Here is an 18,182-nt window from a genome sequence, read left to right as displayed (position 1 = left end):
GTGAGGAGCAGGTGGGAAGGCCTCAAATACCAGGCTGAGAGGGGGTGTTTGTCAGACTCCCCACCCCCAGCTTCTGCCCTGGCCCTGGGGCAGCTCCCATCTTCCTGAGGGACCCTGGGGTCCCTGGCAGATGTGGCCTTGTCACTCGATCCCCCCTCAGAAGGACAGGGACCCCAGGGCCCATCCCCCAGAGCGTGGCTCACCTGGCTCACCTGGCCCCTGATGGGGTGCTTCCCTGCAGACCAGGCTGCTTTTGCTACACAGTCTGGGTTCTCTCGTGGTCCAATTAGTGCTAATTGGGAGCAGAAGTGTGTGCGCGTGTGGGGTGAGCCTGGCGCTCTGATGGCCTTGTCAGAACCTAGAGGCTTCCTGGGGTGGGCAACTCCCCGGAGCAGGGATGGGGGTGTCTCCGTGCAGTGGGGGTGGTTTGGGCCCCCTCCTGAGCACCCGGTGCACTAAGTCCTTCTCTCCAGAGGGCTTGTGCTGTCACTGGCCACCTCCTGCCCTGGGTGCCAGCCGCCCGCAGGGCCAGGCAGGCCCACCTTGTTCCTGCTGAATCCTCAGGCCTGGCCCAGAGCCATGGCTCCTCACAGTTTCAGACTCTAGGAAAGAAGGGAAGAGTTCTGGGCTTGATTCAGAGGCCTAGAGGGTCTGTGAGGCTCCTGAACCCCTCGCTGACCCTCCACCCTAGCCTCAGCCCACAGCCCAGTAACGGGCGAGGAAAGATGTGCTTTATCTGACTGGGCACACATTCGCGCCTCCCTTGAGGGACAGGAGGTGTGGGGGCCCTCCCTAGAGAGCTGGGACTTCCCCTCGGCTTCCCCTGCTCCCCCATGTCCCCCGCCTCCTTTCTCTTGGGGCAAAGATGGGGGTGTCCAGAGGCAAAGCACCTTTTGCATCAAGCCCTAGACCAGGTTCTCAGCTCCTGTGGTGCTCCCCCCACCCACGGGCACTGGTCACAGCCTGATGACAGAGGCTGTAAGGGGGAAGCATGGGTGTGGGTATGCGGCGGGGGTTGGGGGGTGGGGGGGGCATCCCAGCCTGGGGAGAAGCATATCCCCACTTTGCAGCTAAGGGTCTCCCTGCTTCTGTAGTGTTTATGTTGACCATTGTCATGAGTGCCCTCACCCTGGGCAGTCAGGCTCCCCCCCATCTTAGTGGACTCACATCTGGAAGCAGGGCCCTCAGGGCTCAAAAGTACTCAGAGATTAAGATTACTGAGTGCCATTCCCGGGACCAGCCTCGGTTCCAGCCCCTGTGAAATGGGCTTATTCGTGTGCAGCAGGCACTACAGAAGGTACCAGGGCCAGCTGGCTCTTTGAGGTCAGGAGCCGAGAGGAGAGCCTGGCCGCCGGTGGCCGCTAGAGGGCAGCACCCTCCCATGTTTCCTCCAGAGAGATGGCGCAGTAAGCCCGTGAGCCCGTGAGCCCGTGAGCCACGCGGCAGTGTGCGGAGACACCTCCTTGTGGTTTAGATCTGCATTTCTCTGAGGACTGGGGATATTGAGCATCCTTTCATGCACTTTGTTGCCCATTTGTTTGTGTTCTATTCAAGTCTTCTGCCCATGTTTTAATTGGATTGTTTGCTTTTGGCTATTGAGTTATATGAGTTCCTTAAATAGTCTGGATATTAACCCCTTATTAGATATATGGTTTGCAAATGTTTTCTCCCACTCCATAGTTGCCTTTTCATTTTTGTTGATTCATCTTTTATTATTTAGTGATCGTTTTATTTTATTTTTTTAAAATATATTTTATTGATTTTAGAGAGGAAGGGAGAGGGAGAGATAGAAACATCAATGATGAGAGGGGATCATTGATCGGCTGCCTCCTGCACGCCCCCTACTGGAATCGAGTCCACAACCCAGGCATGTGCCTTTGGCTGGAATCAAACCTGGGACCCTTCAATCCACAGGCTGACGCTCTATCCAAGCCAGCTAGGGCTGATCATTTTATTTTCTATGAAGAGTCTGTTTATATCCGTTGTCCATTTCCCCCCTGTTTTTATCTTCTTCTCCTATTGATTTGTAGCACTTTATGTATTCTGGATTTTACTCCCACCAGCCACCTGCTGGCTTGGGCAAGCACAGCCTGCACCCCTCCCGTTGTTCCTCATCCCTGGAGGTCCCTCTGGAGATGGGCCTGGCTGCCGAGGTGCAGGCATCCTCCAGGGGCCCAAAGTGCTGCTGTTACACCCTCCTGGACCCAGTAGGGGAGAAGGGAACTCACCTGGTGAGCACCAACTACCAGCCATCCCTTACATACATGCCCTTGATTTAATTCTTTGGGTGCTGGAGTCCTGCCAGGAATGGCAGACGGGACATTTGCCATCTGCAGAGAGCCCTGCCCCCACCCACCTAGGCTGCTGTCTCTAGCAGCTGCTCCCTGGCCACCATGCTGGATCTATCACAGGACCCACCCCAAAGGCTCTGGGAAGGTCTGCGGAGCCTCTCCCCAAGCCCACTCTGCGCAGAGAGGAAGAGCAAGGCCTTGGGAGAGAAGGACTCCATCCCACAGTTGTAAGCAAGGCCAGGCTACAACCCAGGCTCCCGCCTCCCTTGGAGAGAGGCCCTTTCTATGTCCCCGCTCTCATCAAACTGACCCAAGGGAGGACTTCCCTCAGCTGGGAGCACCTCTGGGTGGACCGTGTCACGTTTCTGTCTGTGAGCCTCGGTCCCTGGTGCAGGCACAGAGCAGGCATCAAGGAGAGGAAAAACGAATGAGTGATTGAGTCTGGCTCTGCTGCTTGGAAAAATGCTAGAAGACGCCTTCTCTAAAACATTCACAAGTGTGTTCACAGCTTGATCCCAAATCTTAGAGTGGAAAGAACCTCTAGACATCTTTGAATGCTCTGCTTTCAACAGCCCACAGGTTACTAGGTGAATTTTAAGGATAAAGTAATTGATATTAGGAAGTTAAGTGGCTGCCTCAGGATCTGTACTCCACACTGGACCGAATGCTGGATGAAGACACTGGAGAATGGAAACTGGAGGTCTTAGGAGCAAGACCCAAATAGGAATGAGGATCACACATCTCAGGAATTATAAAGTAAGTAATGAGAAAATTAGGATTCCATTGAGCACACTTCATTTTGCACAAAGCTACTGGGGAAAGCAAGGTCCATTGGCATTGGCCCTGATTTTGTCTGTACTCAGCAGAAATCTCTTGTCTCCCAAATCCGCGTCCAGTGCTGACATGTGGGGACCAGGTTAGGGGCCTAGAGGGTCACTAGGTGTTCGGCTGGTAAGCCCAGCCTGGTATCTGTGAGGATCCTGTTTATCAGAGAGATTAAGCTGGCCTGCTGCTACAACAGGCATCAAACAGACCTATTAAACGTCCTTGTCAATGTTTTACAGGCTCACACCAATATCCTAACAGTCATTGTATGTAAGCTGCTCCTTAATGAAAAAGGAAAAATGGCAGCCTGGGGAGAGGCAGGGAGTGGGAGGGGCATGGGACAGGCAGGGACTGGGGTCCTCCATCACGGCAAGCAGGCAGGGTGTGGAAAGAGGACTCAGCATCAGAGGGATGCAGGCTGTGCTTGCCTGAGCCAGCAGGTGGCTGGTGGGAGAAACCGGGAGGGTCCATGGTCATGTCTCCTTTGGACTTGCCCTTCCAACTCCCTTCTGGGGGCCGATGGCCAGCCCTCTTCATGAACCTCCCACCCGGGACCCTCCAGGAGGGCCACGATGGGCCTGGAGAATGTATCAGGCCTGAGCTGGCCCTGTCCCCTACGCCTGGCTCCTGAGCTGCAGTAGCTAAAGACAGGAGCCCTTGGCCAGCATGGCGAGCCTTGGTGTCCTGGTTCCAGATGCTAGTCCCTCAGCCCTAAGCAACCTCAGCCCCAACCCAACTTAGAACCCCAACCTTGGAGGTTCCAAGGCCTCCCCCAGATCTTGGAATTGGCCTCTCTGGGGTGGAGCCTTAGTGGCGGCTTCATTTCAACGTGGTGTCCAGAGCAGGTGGATAGCGGCCCAGAGGGAATTGGGACTAAATGCTCCATTGAAGGCACACACATTAAATACAAGTATGTATATTCATATATTTACTATACATGTAATTGTGTATATGTGTTTATATATGTATATACTTTTTAATGTGTATGACTGTTGATGGGGCACTTACATGCATTCATGAATATTTAATACATGTTATATTAATTGCATTTTATTATATGCTATATTTTCACTTATACATCACACATTTTATATTACATATACATTTATATTTCATTTATATATTACAGATGCATTTTATTCTATATTTCATACATCATATGTTATATTAATAATTGTGTATATTATTAATATATCATGTTTAATATTTAGCATATTATACACTGAGTGGCCAGATTATTATGATCTCTTTTTTTTTCTTTTTTCTTTTTAAAAAAATATATTTTATTGATTTTTTACAGAGAGGAAGGGAGTGGGACAGAGAGCTAGAAACATCGATGAGAGAGAAACATCGACTAGCTGCCTCCTGCACACCCCCCACCGGGGATGTGCCCGCAACCAATGTACATGCCCTTGACCGGAATCGAACCTGGGACCCTTCAGTCCGCAGACTGACGCCCTATCCACTGAGCCAAACCGGTTTTGGCTATTATGATCTCTGAATGCATAATAATCTGGCCACTCAGTGTATATCCTATATAATAAAAGGCTAATATGCAAATTGTCCCCTCGACCAGGAGTTCGACCAGCAGGCAGGCCGGCCAACCACCCATGTCCCCTCCCCCTGGCCAGGCTGGCTGGACCCTACCCATACATGAATTCATGCCCCGGGCCTCTAATATATATATATATATATATATATATATATATATATATATATATATATATACTGAGTGGCCAGATTATTATGAGTTCAGAGATCATAATAATCTGGCCACTCAGTGTATTATGTACTAGAGGCCTGATGCACAAAATTCGTGCATGGGTAGGGTCCCTAGGCCTGGCCAGCGATCAGGGCTGATCTGTGGGGCAACTGGTGGGGCGATCGGGGGGGGGGGGGCGGCTGGCACCCACCTTGGCCGGCTTGGGGCCTGTGGGCTGAGGGCAGCTCCTGTGTTGAGCATCTGCCCCCTGGTGGTCAGTGTTCGTCATAGTGACCGGTCATTCCAATGGTTGTTCTGCTGTTTGGTCGATTTGCATATTAGGCTTTTATTATATAGGATGCTATTCCCTAAGCGGAATGAAAACACTTGTCCACAGAGAGAATTGCACATGATGCTCAATAGCAGCTGTATTCATAACGGCCCCAAAGTGGAAACAACAATCCAAATGCCCATCAACAAGGGGGTGGATAAACAACCGTGATACAATGAAATATTCTCGGCGAGGAAAAGAAGCGAGCTACTGCTACATGTAACAACACAGAGGGATTTGAGGCAAAAAAGAGAACTTACTATGTAATCCCATTTATATAAAAGTCTATAAAATGCAAACTAACTTGTAGATCAGTGGCTCCCAGGGGTTGGTGGCAGAAGGAGGGATGGATTGCAAAGGGACATGAAGAAACTTTTGGGCTGATGAAAATATTTGTTCCCTTTAATGTAGTGATGGTTTCAGGGGTATATTTATATGTCAAAACTAATCAAATTGTACAGTTTAAACATATGTACTTTACTTTATTTCAATTATAGTTTAGTAATGTAAAAAAGAAGCATTTTCAATCATATCTCTTTAACAATATTTTAAATTTACTTTAATATTATTTAACAGTCATTTAATATAACATGTTGTGAGGGGAAAACTGATTATTGTCCTTTAATAAAGAAAATAGCCCTAGCTGGATTGGCTCAGTGGCTAGAGCTGAGTCCTGATCAAGGGCATGTACCTCGAGCCCAGCCCTGGCTGGGGCACGTGTGGGAGGTAATTGGTCAATGTGTCTCTCTCACATTGATGTTTCTCTCTGTCTCTTTCCTTCCCTTCCACTCTCTATAAAAATCAATGGAAAAAATGTCCTCAGGTAAGGATGAACAAAAATGAATAAATAAAATTATTTTAAAATAGTCTATCTCATCTTTACCTCTTCCTTTTAAAACTTCTATATTTTGTGTTTTATAAATGCATGCGATTTTTTACTAGAGTAGTATATATATGTATAAAATAATATGATTTAGACATTAAAAAAAAACATACTGCAGGGCATACGCTGAAAACTCCACTGATATGGGTACAACAGTTTGAAGACCAGTCGAATAGAGAGCTGCTGAATCTCCATTCTTTGGGCATTCTGTATCATCAAAATAATACTATTTAACCTGAAATAAAGAAGTGATTGAACATTAAAGAAAAAAAAATCAGATACATGTGACAATGTGGATGAATTTAAAAACCAGACACAATAGAGTATTACTCTATAACTAATTTAAAAAAACAGACAAAATTAATCTGTAGAGATCAAAGTCAGATCAGGGGTTGCTATGGGTGAGGAAGTCACTGGGCGGGGATGGGAGGAACTTTCTGGGCTGATGGAACACGTTGTGTCCTGATTGTGGTGGCGGTCACCCCTGCCAGCACGCAGAAGTTTATTATAAAAACCCTCACGGTGCTGGTCAAGCACAGCACCCTGTGGGCCACGTTGGACCAAGCTACCAGTCTGTGTTCCCACATCAGTCACTGTAGACTTTGCTTTTCTCATACAATTTTTAATTGGGATGCTATTCACACACCATAAAGTTCACCCTGTTAAAGTGTACCGTCCTGTGTATCTTAGTATATCATGAAGTTGTGAAACCATCACCATGTGAACATTGCACCACCCCGAAGACAGCCCCAGCCCGTTTCCCCTGCATTGCTGAGTTCCACATCCTCGGTACCTGTTTGCTGCCTGTGAGCGCTTGTTAGCAGCGAAGTGGAAGGTGCAAAAAGATTTAAGAAAAATGCATGGCCCAATAAGATAACATCGAGAACATCGTGCCCGTTAGTTTATTTTTTCCTCCATGAATGGGGAAAAGAGTGCTGTGGAGGCAGAGAGCTCCCTGGGAATGAGGGGGGCATGGCCCTGGGCTGGTGGCGCTCAAGGATGGGAATGGGGTGGGGGTGGGAGGGACTGTGCCTTTCCCAAGGTGGATGACTGTGGGGGGAGGGGGGAGCCAGCTAAGTGCCTCAAGTAGATCTAGATTCTAGAAGGAAGTGGGAGGCGGGAGGTCCCCTCGGGGAGGTGGCTTTGGGACTAGGCCAATTATTTCTCATAATTCTGTTGTGCCTTCCAGTTTGCAAAGAGTGTTTATAGACATTATGTCCTTGGATGTTCAGGGCCTGGCAAGACAGGTGGCTTCACTTCCACTTTATAGCGATGAGGACACTGAGGCTCAGAGAGGGGAAGGGTCCTCTAAAGGTGTCATAGAAAAGTGTGGCTAAATCTGGACCTGACCCTATGCTGTCTGCCTCTTCGCTCACTGCTTCTTTCCTGACAACGTGGCATAGGCGAGAGAGGATGCCTGGTGGGGAGATGTGCAGGAGCCAAGCCGTGGAGGGGGCAGGGCCGGGGTTTGGGAGACACGTGGCGGTGGCCTGTGCCACCAGGGCAGCACCGGGGACTGGCCGCCGTGGAGACTGGCACTGGGTGGGCAGTGACTCTTGGGGGGGGGGGTCACTTGGATAATTAGCTCTGAGGAGTTACTGTGTGACTTGCCTCACTTGGGCTGATGGAAGGGAGCTGGGACACTCACCTCAGGGGCAAGGAGGGACCCTGGTTGATGACAGGGCCTGGAAGTCTGCAGAACCTAAGTTCTTCTTGGTTTGAAAACAGCCCAGGTCCTGGCCGAGGCTCTACGGGCCCCCAGGGTCCAGGGCTGGCCCTCACGTTCTCACTCAGAGCAAGGCCCCGCGTCGACTCCCACCCGCAGAGAGCAGGCCCGATCGATCGGAGGTAGCGGGAAGGCTTCAGGGAAGAGGAGATTCCTAGGGGATGGCCCAACCCTGACCCGCCTTGGTCGGTGAGGAGAAGGGCTCTAACCCCCACCCCACAGAGCCAGCAGGAAGTGGAGACAGAGGTGGGAATGGCCAGGGTGACTCATGGGTGTGCCAACCTGTGGTCCTGGATGCGGCCAGCTGACCCGTCAGGGAAAGGGCCAGCCTCATGGTGAGTGAGCCAGGCACTGTGGGTCAGACACGGTGACACAACACAAATAAATCATAAAAACAGTTGTGAAGGAAACAACTACGGGAGGGAGGTGCGGTGGGCAGGGGGGCGTCTCTGAGACCACCTTGTTAAGCAGAGACTGGAACGATGAGAAGGAACCCGCTGTACGCAGGTGGGAGCAGGTGGGGTGGAGAGCGTGCCAGGCAGTGGGAACCGTGTGTGCAAGGGCCCTGAGGTGGGAAGGACCTTCTTCGTATACTTACGGGATGGAAAGGAAACAGGTCCGGCTGAACCCCAGTCCACAAGGCAGGTGAGCGGTGACAGGTGGGTTTGGAGGTGAGCCGAGTCAGTCTCACAGGCCAGAGTCCGTCTTCTGGACGCATCCACTACGCGACAGGAAGCCGCGGCCGGCTTTCAAGCCGGGGTGGGCCATGACCAGCAGCCCGCTGTCCCCACGCCCCTCTGGGGGCTGCCTCTTCTCGGAAGAACCCCCGCCTTGCGTTTCCAAGCCGCACAGTGGTAGAGGCGCTGGCCCGCCCGGGCTGCGGCCTAGCTCTGCCTCTCACTGAGGTGACCCGGAAGCACCCAGTTTGCTCTTTGTCCACAGGGAATGCCAGAACTTAATGCCATGTCACAGGGGCTAGAGGAGATTTCGTGCCCGAGTACACACCTACACCTAGCCTGGCGCAAGGCAGACTCTCAAGCGGTAGTTTTCAACTGTTCCCTGTGGCCTCTGCTCTTCCTCTTCCTCAAGGGTCACAGAGATGAGCAGTGGCGAGAAGCAGGAGTCAACAAGAGAACTGGCTTCTGTCTGAATTTAACAATAGTTGAAGCCCTGGCTGGGCGGCTCAGCTGGTTGGAGTGTCGTCCCAGGTAGCTGGTTCCGTTCCCAGTCAGGGTACATACCTAGGTTTCAAGTTCGATCCCCAGTTGGGTATTTCTCACATTGATGTTTCTCTCTCTTTCTCTCCTTTCCTCTCTCTCTAAAAATCAATGAAAACATATCCTCGGGGTGAGGATTAAAATAAATAAATAAAAATAAAATATTTGAATTAAAAGATAGCACATGTCCTGGTTGGGGAAATGAAATATTATAGAAGACTTGATCTGTTTAAATTAATTTAGAAATTTAATGCAACTCCATGTAAAATTTCAATTTTGGGGGAACTAAAAATATCAGTAACAGTAGCACATATTTACTATGTGCTAGGTGTTGAACTTGTGCAGAAGTTGTTATTCTTACTCCCATTTTTATAGACTAAGACCCAAAGGCCTATAGACGGGGTAAGTAACGTGCCAAGGTCAGAGAGCTGGTAAGTGTTGAACATGGATGGCCCCATCTCCAAAGCCATCACTCTTAACCTCTGAATGTGTACTGACACACAAATCGGTGTGAACATCACGTTTACACTACATAAAGGAAGTCTCCATGAGGGGGAATCTGGGCATGTTTGATTCTATTTTAAAGAACCAATATTTAGATCCATGTGGTATCTGGTCAAACTGAGGTTTATGAAAGGAAATGGAGACTTCATAAATAGACCAAGCAACATCAAAAGCCTAGCATAAAAGTAGATTTTACTAAATGAAGGCTAAGGGAAGAATTATTTAATGAATGAGGACTGCATAAGCAATAAAAACTGGTGATGCTGGGGGTGAGTTAAATCCATATTTTACTCCACACAGTAAACTTGGGGTGGATAATCATCAAAGAATTAAATATAAAGTGAAATTGTACAAAACTAGCAGAAAATAAACTGTCAGATGGGTGAAAGAAAGCTCACTTTGTCAGCATTGAATCAATAAAAAAAATCACAAAGGACTAGAATGACAGGTTGAACATTAAAATAAAACAACAATGAACAACGGCTGGGAAATATTTGCATCATTGATGATGCAGGAATAATAGCTATAATATATATAAAAAAAACTTAGCCACATAAGAGGTTTGAGTTCCCAACAGATGAATGAATATGAACAGATGATTCACAGAAAAGGGAATATAGATAGTAAACCAATGAAAAACATTCATTTTTAAAGTCATCTAAAAAAACGCTCAAGTATTTTAGACACTACTAAATTATAAGGAAAAACGAGACGGTACCCACTGTTTACAAATAGATATCAAGGTCCTTACACTTGTTCCTGGGAGGTGGCAGAATGAGTGGGCAGTTCTTTGGGAAAGTCCTTTGGCACTGAGCAGCAAGACCACTCTGCCCTTCCTTAGCCTTTCACTTGGATATTTGGCTGCCAGGAATTTGTCCCGCGTGCAGAATTAAAGCATGTATTAGCAAACAATTGTAAAGAACCCAAATATACCTTATTAGGAGACTGGCTGAATGGATGAGGATACCTGCACACTTTAAAAATGAATCAAAAGAAAAACGTGAGAGTAGCAAAGAATAGAGAATGTGTAGTTGCAACAATGTAAACGCGTACTTGGATGGGATGTTTTGTAAGTGAAAGTTGCATTCTGTAGTAGTATTATGGATACTTTATTCTTTTTACATTTTCTTTCTCTCTGGTTGTCATGTCTTCTTTTCAGTGGTGGTAAAGTAAAATAAAATATCTGGACTTTGAGCAAGTTTTTCAAATGGGGTAATATTTCCCAGCGCAGAGGTGAGGTCAGTGGGAAGTGGCCTGAGCCCGCGCCTGGCACGCAAGACCTCTTTTTTGCGGTGGGCGCCTCCTCCTTCCTGAAAGGCAAAAGCCATCAGCACCCCTTCGGAGACTTCTCTCCCCCCCCCCCCCCCCCCTCCCGCAGGGCTCGGGAGTCCGGGCATTCCTGGATCCGGCCGCGCTGGTGCTCCCTTCTGGAGGGAACTTCCCAGAGCAGGTGGGGATGGGGATGTCCGACCAGCACCTGCTCTCGCTGGGTAAGGGGCAGGCTGGGCAACAACCACCCGTGGGCACCTCCGGTTTCGGGGCCGGTTTGCAGCCACTTTGGGGCTTCTGTCCCGACCCGGGGTCCTCGGCTCTCCTGCCCGAATTCGGCAGCCGTCTCGTGCCCCCTCGCTGAGGCCCCGAACGGCCGGAAAACTCGGATTTACAGGGCGCCTCCTGCGGAAGCCCGGAGACAGCGGGTGCGCCAAGGGCCCGAGTCTGACTTAGCGGACGGGGGCACTTGAATGCCCTTTCAGGTCTCAAAGGACGCGCCAGAACCCAGACGGGGGCCAAGCGGGCGGACGCAGCCCTCTGCAGCGGCGACACGCGCTCATCTGGGATCGGGCCGCCGCTCCGTCCGTTCCCGTGCTAATGCCATCTTGCCGGAGGCGGTCACGTGCGGACGACAGCAGTGAGCTTCGCCCCGGCCCAGACGCCAGGACTGACTCGGGGACGCCAGTGGGTTTTCGGGGCTCCGTCCACAACCGAGGTGAGGTGCGGGGGACCCTTCCCTCGGGGGTTGGAGCAGGGACAAGGGTGGGCGCTGGTTCCCTCAGGGCGCGTCTCCCCGTCGGGGCCCGTCCGCGCAGGGCCGCAGCGCTGTCGGGTCCCGGAGGCGCCGCTGCGAGCCCTGCGCCACGGCCTCGGGGGTGTCCGCGGCAAGTTGTGGGCTGGTGACAAGAGGGGCGGGGTTGGCTGGCGGCGCTGGACCCCCAGCACCCCAGTCCGCGGACGCCTCGCATGCCGCGCGGCCCCAGCTGGGCGAAACCACTCGCGGGCGGGTTCGGGAACGATGGATTGGGGGGCGCCACGCGCGCGGCGCGAGGGGCGCGGGCTGCCGGGAGGAGCGCGGGTGAGGGGGGGGGGGGGCGCGGGCGCATGCGCCCTGCACCCGTGCCATATTGGAATGAGTCGGAGCGCGGAGCGCCGCCGCCGCCGCCGCCTCCGCCGGAGCGCGGTGGAGGGGGGCGGGGAGAGCTGCCGGCCGCCCCGCTCCGCCGAGCCCAGCAGGAAGGAGGGCGCGAGCGGGCGAGCGCGGGCGGTGTGAGCGGAAAAAGCGCCCGTGCTGGGGAACGAAAAGAAGGAAAGAAAGAAAGAAGACGAGCGCGAGAGGGGTAAAAGAGAGCGATCGAGGAGCGCGCGCGCGAAAACTCCCGGCAGGTAAAAAAGCGGGGCTACCGGCTGGGCCTTCCCGCGCGGCGGCCTGAAGGGGGGGCAGCGGCGGCGCTGGGCGGGGAACCGCGCGGCGCCCCCTCGACGCGGCAGCGCAACTTTGCCAGCGAAACCGCCGGCGGGCAGAGGCCGGCGGGCGCGCGGGCCGGGGCGCCAACGGGCGGCGGCAGCACGTTGGGGGCGGGGGCGATCGGGGGGAGCGCGGCGCCCGCGCGCGGCCTCGCGCGCCCCCGCCGCCCCGCGCGCCGGCCGGCCGGGCTGCAGGAGCGCGCCTGGGCGCCTCGCCGCGGCGGGGAGAGGCGGGGAGCAGCGGCGGATGGCAGCTCCGCGCGGGCAGTTAGGCGCGCGGCAGCCCCCGGGACGTGGAAGGAAAGTGGCTGAGCGGCGGCACCGGCGGGCGCCCAAGTTCCCGGCGCGCGCCCCACCCCGCGGGTCCCGTTCTCCCGCCCGCCGAGCCCCCGCGGACCCGCCCCCCGGGCTCGCTCCGAGGCCCGGGCGCGAACCCGCAGCCGAGGCCGGGGGCGCGCTGGTCCGAACTTCGGAGGGCGAGGTGGCCTCGACGCGCTGGCGGAGCGTCTACCGAGGCCGCCGCAACCGGTTGCTTCGGGCCGGCGAGGTGGATGAGCCGGGCCTCCCCGGGCCGCGCGCAGCGGGCTGGCCCCGGGCCCCGACCGGCCACTCGGGAGTCCGTGACCGTTTCGATTTCTGTTCTTGAAGTCTCGTTTTGGAGACTGAAAAGGAGGCTGTGGAGAGGCGGTCAGTGCCCCGAGAAGCTAGGCCTGCTCTGTGGGGAGCAGAAACGCCTTCTGAGAACAGAAATAAATTCCCGCGGAAAGGATGTAGGTTCTGTTAAGTTCTTCGCAAGATGTCAGCTGTTGGCTGGGGTCTAAAACTAAGCGGAAAGCACAGGTCACCTACAGGTCTTGTAAGGTGCAGGGAGTGGGGCAGGGCATTCCTGCCAGAGACAGGCAGGGTTTTTATTTAGTGGGGAAACCCCCCGGGGTCGTCACGTACAGCGGTGCTGGTGAACCGCCCCAAGTCGTGTTTCTTGAGCCCTGCTTACCAGCGATGAAGTTTGAGAACCAAGTAACCATCAAAGAGATTTGAAAGGAAATAAGGTGGACTTTGTCAGTCCCTGCATTGTCTTCTTGAGCTGCATGTTAAAGGTGTCATACTTTGCATCGGAAGTAAAATGCCTGAAAATGTAGTTGTTTACTTACCAGCTGTCTTGAGAGGAGGAAGATGAGTGCGCCTGTGTGTGTGTGTACTTTGGGGCCTGTTGGCCCCGCGTTTTGAGAGGGACGTGAGATCCTCTAGGCGACAGGTAGATTCAGTTCAGATTTGTTTACAGTGTCAGAAAAGTAACGGCCTGGTGGAAACGGGAGTGGCCCCGAATCAGGAAACAGTTCTGTTACTAGCGTTGCCATTGACTAGCTGCCTTATCTTGGGCAGTCTCTTACCTTTTATAGATATGGGTTTCCTTATTTGCAAAATTAGAGGATGAATAGATTATATTTCTGTGTGCTTTCAGTTCTAAAACTCAGCTAAAATGCAAGATTAAAAAATCAGTCTATTTTGAAAGGTTCTACATAGAAGTGTTCACACACAGTATGCATCTTTATTAACATACATTTGGGAAAACATCTGGGCAGCTATATCTAGGGTGATTTTATGTCATTGTTTGAACAAAGACATTTAAAAATGTATTTCAGTCTGTTTTTTAAATTATCTAAATTTTTAAATTGAGGTCTAATTTATAATAAGATTGTTAAGAGTACAGCCTGGGTGGTGAAGCTCAGTGGTTGAGCATCGATCCCTGAACCAAGAGGTCGCTGGTTCCATTCCTGGGGCTTTAGGCTCTGTCCCCAGTAGGGGGCGTGCAGGAAGCAGCCAGTCCCATCGATGTTTCTCTATCCTCCCTTCCTCTCTATAAAAAATAAATAAAAACATTTAAAAAAAGAGTACAGTTCACTGACTTTTTGCATATGATAACCATATGATAATCATACTCAGATCAAGGTGTAAACATTTTCAGCCTCCCAAAGTGCTCCCTTGACATTTCCCCCCATTCAGTAAACCCTTCCTGCCTCTCCAAGTTAACCACCACTGACTTCTATCACCACTGATGAGTTTTGCTTCAAAACAGGACCCTTTTGAGAGTGAAAGGGGGTGATATTAATAATTAAGCTGAAGGACAACAGGTGGTACACCTGGAATTATGGTCATTTCACCATGACTAAATGCTTTTATAACAATTCTTACAGTTTTTACTATCTAAAATGACTATAAATTCTGCCCTTGGAGACTTTGTAGTTAGAAAGTCACTTTTTAGCTTGAAGCAATACTTTCCAGGTTTGGATCTGTGGCTCTTGGGAGTCCTTGTGGTCACAGGCTCAGTATTAATCTATTACTTCCCATTTTTGGAATACAGGTATATTTGCAGACAGTAGGTCTGAATCATGAACTTTCTCAGCAAGTCAGAGTTTAAAGGTCAGTAGATGAATCAGTTCCTTAAAGCCAGGAATTTGCTGAGAAAATTGATTTTTTGAAAGTTCAGTGAATTAAAGAATGTAGGTATAAAGCTTTTAACAACATTTTAAGTGACAGCAATTAATTTGATTTATATATGCAGGATATTTGTCTGGTTTATCAAATTATAAACACTTTAAAAATAAAAACAAAAGGTAACTAAAATATCAGGTGTGATTTTTTTTTTAAATTTCAACATGATGAAGATACCTTTTTGTATTAGGCTTCTAGGAAGTTGGGTGTTCTATATTCTCCACTGAAGCAAGTACTTCAACGATTTGCTTATCCTCCCCCAAAGGCCTTTTAAAACATTCTTGTGCCTTGCCGAAACTGGTTTGGCTCAGTGGATAGAGCGTCGGTCTGCAGACTGAAGGGTCCCAGGTTCGATTCCGGTCAAGGGCATGTACATTGGTTGTGGGCACATCCCCGGTGGGGGGTGTGCAGGAGGCAGCTGGTCGATGTATCTCTCTCATCGATGTTTCTAGCTCTCTATCCCTCTCCCTTCTCTCTGTGAAAAATCAATAAAATATATTTAAAAAAAAAGAAATAAAACATTCTTGTGCCTTGTTTCTACTGTGGAAAGGCTAGGAGGTTATAAGTGTGCTTTGCACCCCGTGGATACCTGTGTCATGGACGCTGGGAACAGTGAAGGCCTATGGTAGGGATGTCTGGGGCATAGTCCACAGAGGTCAAAGATTCTCTTCTGTGAAATACGTGTTTTCCTGGGACTAAGCTAGCCAATTGGCTGACGACTAAGCTGGATTTGGTCACTCTACCCCAAGATTCGTATCTTCCTTAGCCAAGAGAGTATTTGGTTATTGAGTTATTGATCCACCTTTGTGTATGTGTGTGTGGCTCTTTTTAGATTTCTTAACTTTTGTATTGTTAGATATTGAAAACTTACTAATATTGCAACTAAAAAGATGTGCAATGATAAACACATATAAAAGCAAATTTTTTCATAGGGAATATAGTCAATAATATTGTAATAACTATGTGTGGTAGCAGGTGGGTACTGGAAATATGGGGGGAACACATTGTAAAGTATATGGTCGTTTAACCATTATTCTGTACATCTGAAATTAATGCAAAATAATATTGAATGTAAACTCTAATTGAAAAATAAAATTTCAAGCACTTTGAAAAAATAATTTCTCTTTTGATATTTGTTTCCTTGTAAACTCTGATTTTTCTCTTTAAATACACTTTGCCTATCCATAATATTCTTGCTACTGTAGAGTACTTTTGCTTTCACAGTGGTCACTAGGCTGGGCTTAGCTATAGATGGTGGTGTCGAAGCAGATATAGTTTGACTCTAAAGTCTGTAGAAAAGGTGAACTGTCTAAGCTTCATTGGCTTTTAAAAAATATATATTTTTATTGATTTCAGAGAGGAAGAGAGACGGGGGTGGGAGAGAGAGAGAGAGAGAGAGAGAGAGAGAGAGAGAGAGAGAGAGAAACATCAATGATGAGAGAGAATCATCGATTGGCTGCTTCCTGCACGCCACCCACCAGGGATCGAACCCGAAACCTGGCACATGCCCTGACCAGGAACCTAACTGTGAGCTCCTGACTCACAGGTTGATGCTCAACCACTGAGCCACGCCGGCTGGGTTTTATTGGCCTTTTAATGATGACTTCATGTTATGTTCACATTAAATAAATGATTATAATTCAAAAAAGCAGAAGACCATTATATAGACAGGCAATTTGAATGCTAAATGTTTTTATGTTAAAAATTTTCCCTTATAACTTCCTGAAACTCTCTGGAATTATTTGGCAGTTAGCCAATATTTCAAAATAAGAGAGAATAAAAGAACATTTAATCAGTAAATGTACCTCTTTGTTATGGCAGGAATTTTTCTTTCAGTAAACAGCATTTGTTATCTAATTGTGATGTTTTATAATTGAAGAAATATATTTCTCATTATACATAGTTGTTAAATTGGATGAAAGTCTCTGGGGATTTGGTTACTGGGGAGATTTGAACCATTAGACTTCAGGGAGTGGGATTTTGATTTGACTTTATGCTTCTTTTAAGTGGTACTAGCCTCATTGGAAAATGATTTAAAATAGAAAGGAGCCCTAACTGGTTTGGCTCAGTGGATAGAGCGTCGGCCTGCGGACTCAAGGGTCCCAGGTTCGATTCCAGTCAAGGGCATGTACTTTGGTTTTAGGCACATCCCCAGTAGGAGGTGTGCAGGAGGCTGCTGATCGATGTTTCTCTCTCATCGATGTTTCTAACTCTCTATCCCTCTCCTTTCCTCTCTGTAAAAAAATCAATAAAATATATAAAAAAATAAAATAGAAAGGATATGGTCAGGTTGTTGCAAGTTCATTTTTAAACTTCACAAGAGTGGGAGAGAGGATAAGAACAAAGACAAATTATTAATAGAAAAATGATGACCTCACTGTAGAAATTTTAAGAAGTTTTATTATAAACCTTTACCTATAACTCAGAGGCACCTGAAGATGTGTATATAATTATTTCCTAGTCTCTTTTATTTAAGAAGATTTTTGTAACCTTATTCACCTTTTTATCTTTAGATGATCACTCAAGGACATAATTGAAAAACAAAAAATGTAGTCTATATATTGTGCTAAACGATATGAAGTCCCTCTTGAACTTTGTGGTTTGATAGTTGAGTAACTTCAAAACCAAGCCCTTTGCTGTGCAGGGAGAGGCTGTAAGGTGGCATTTCTAACACAGTATACAGTGCTGCATGTAGGTTCCTTTTGAAGCTTTTGCTTAATCTAGAGAAAGGTTAATGACTAGACCAATTTGGGGCAGATAGGGCAGTTGAGAGTAGCTGCTTGGTCTTTGTCTAGGAACGTTGGTTCTGGTCTGAGATGACATATGGGGAGAGTCCCAGATGAGAGACGGAAGATGGTTTGTTGTCACTTACAAGTGCAGGGCAATCACGTATTTGGAATGACGACATGAGATGGGCTGAGAAATTTAGGAGTTACTAAAACATCTCAAGAGTTTTCCCAGTCAACAGTATTGTGATAAGTTTACACAGTGACAGATAATGAATAGAATTGGTGGGGTGATCACATTGTAAGGTACAAAAATGTTGAATCACTATATTGTACACCTGAAACTAATATAACCAGTATAAGATTGTATACCAACTATATTTAAATAATAGTAATTTTTTTAAAAAAGAAAAAATGAATTGTTTATAAGTACTTTGATTTGAATTCCAAATTATATATATATTTTTACCCTGAATAGTTTTTTTAAGATGTGTTTGAGATGGCTGCTATGTAATATATACTGAATAGTAAGGCCACTGGTTTTTCATTTCTTTTCACATTAATTTGCTACCTGGACTAGGATTCTTTTCTCTCAGTTTCTGCTAGTTTTCCATCTGATGGATCAGTTTCTATAAAACATTAGCTTTCCACGTTAAAAATAGTACATGTTAATTTGGAATCATAAGAAGCCAGTTGGCTCATTTTTACTTATGCCATTATAAAATAACCTTGGAGTGATTAGGTG

At 48.5% G+C, this 18,182-nt stretch overlaps 1 protein-coding gene across 3 annotated transcripts in view; it reads left to right on the top strand.

Moving 5' to 3' along the window:
* The first annotated feature begins 11,176 nt into the window (after window positions 1-11,176).
* SFMBT1 (Scm like with four mbt domains 1) overlaps window positions 11,177-18,182 on the top strand; it is a 106,413-nt gene continuing 99,407 nt past the window's right edge. For 2 of the 3 annotated variants that reach the window (XM_079794715.1, XM_079794713.1), the window contains exon 1: window positions 11,900-12,137. The gene's annotated coding sequence lies outside the window, so the exon portion shown is untranslated. Of the gene's footprint in view, window positions 11,467-11,899; window positions 12,138-18,182 lie in introns of those variants that run through there. The other variant, XM_079794714.1, reaches the window with a different exon arrangement.

Source organism: Cnephaeus nilssonii, assembly GCF_951640355.1.
Source record: "Cnephaeus nilssonii genome assembly, chromosome: 17".
Taxonomy (NCBI): domain Eukaryota; kingdom Metazoa; phylum Chordata; class Mammalia; order Chiroptera; family Vespertilionidae; genus Cnephaeus; species Cnephaeus nilssonii.
Note: the sequence above shows the minus strand (reverse complement) of the source record. Positions and strands in the feature narration are given on the sequence as shown.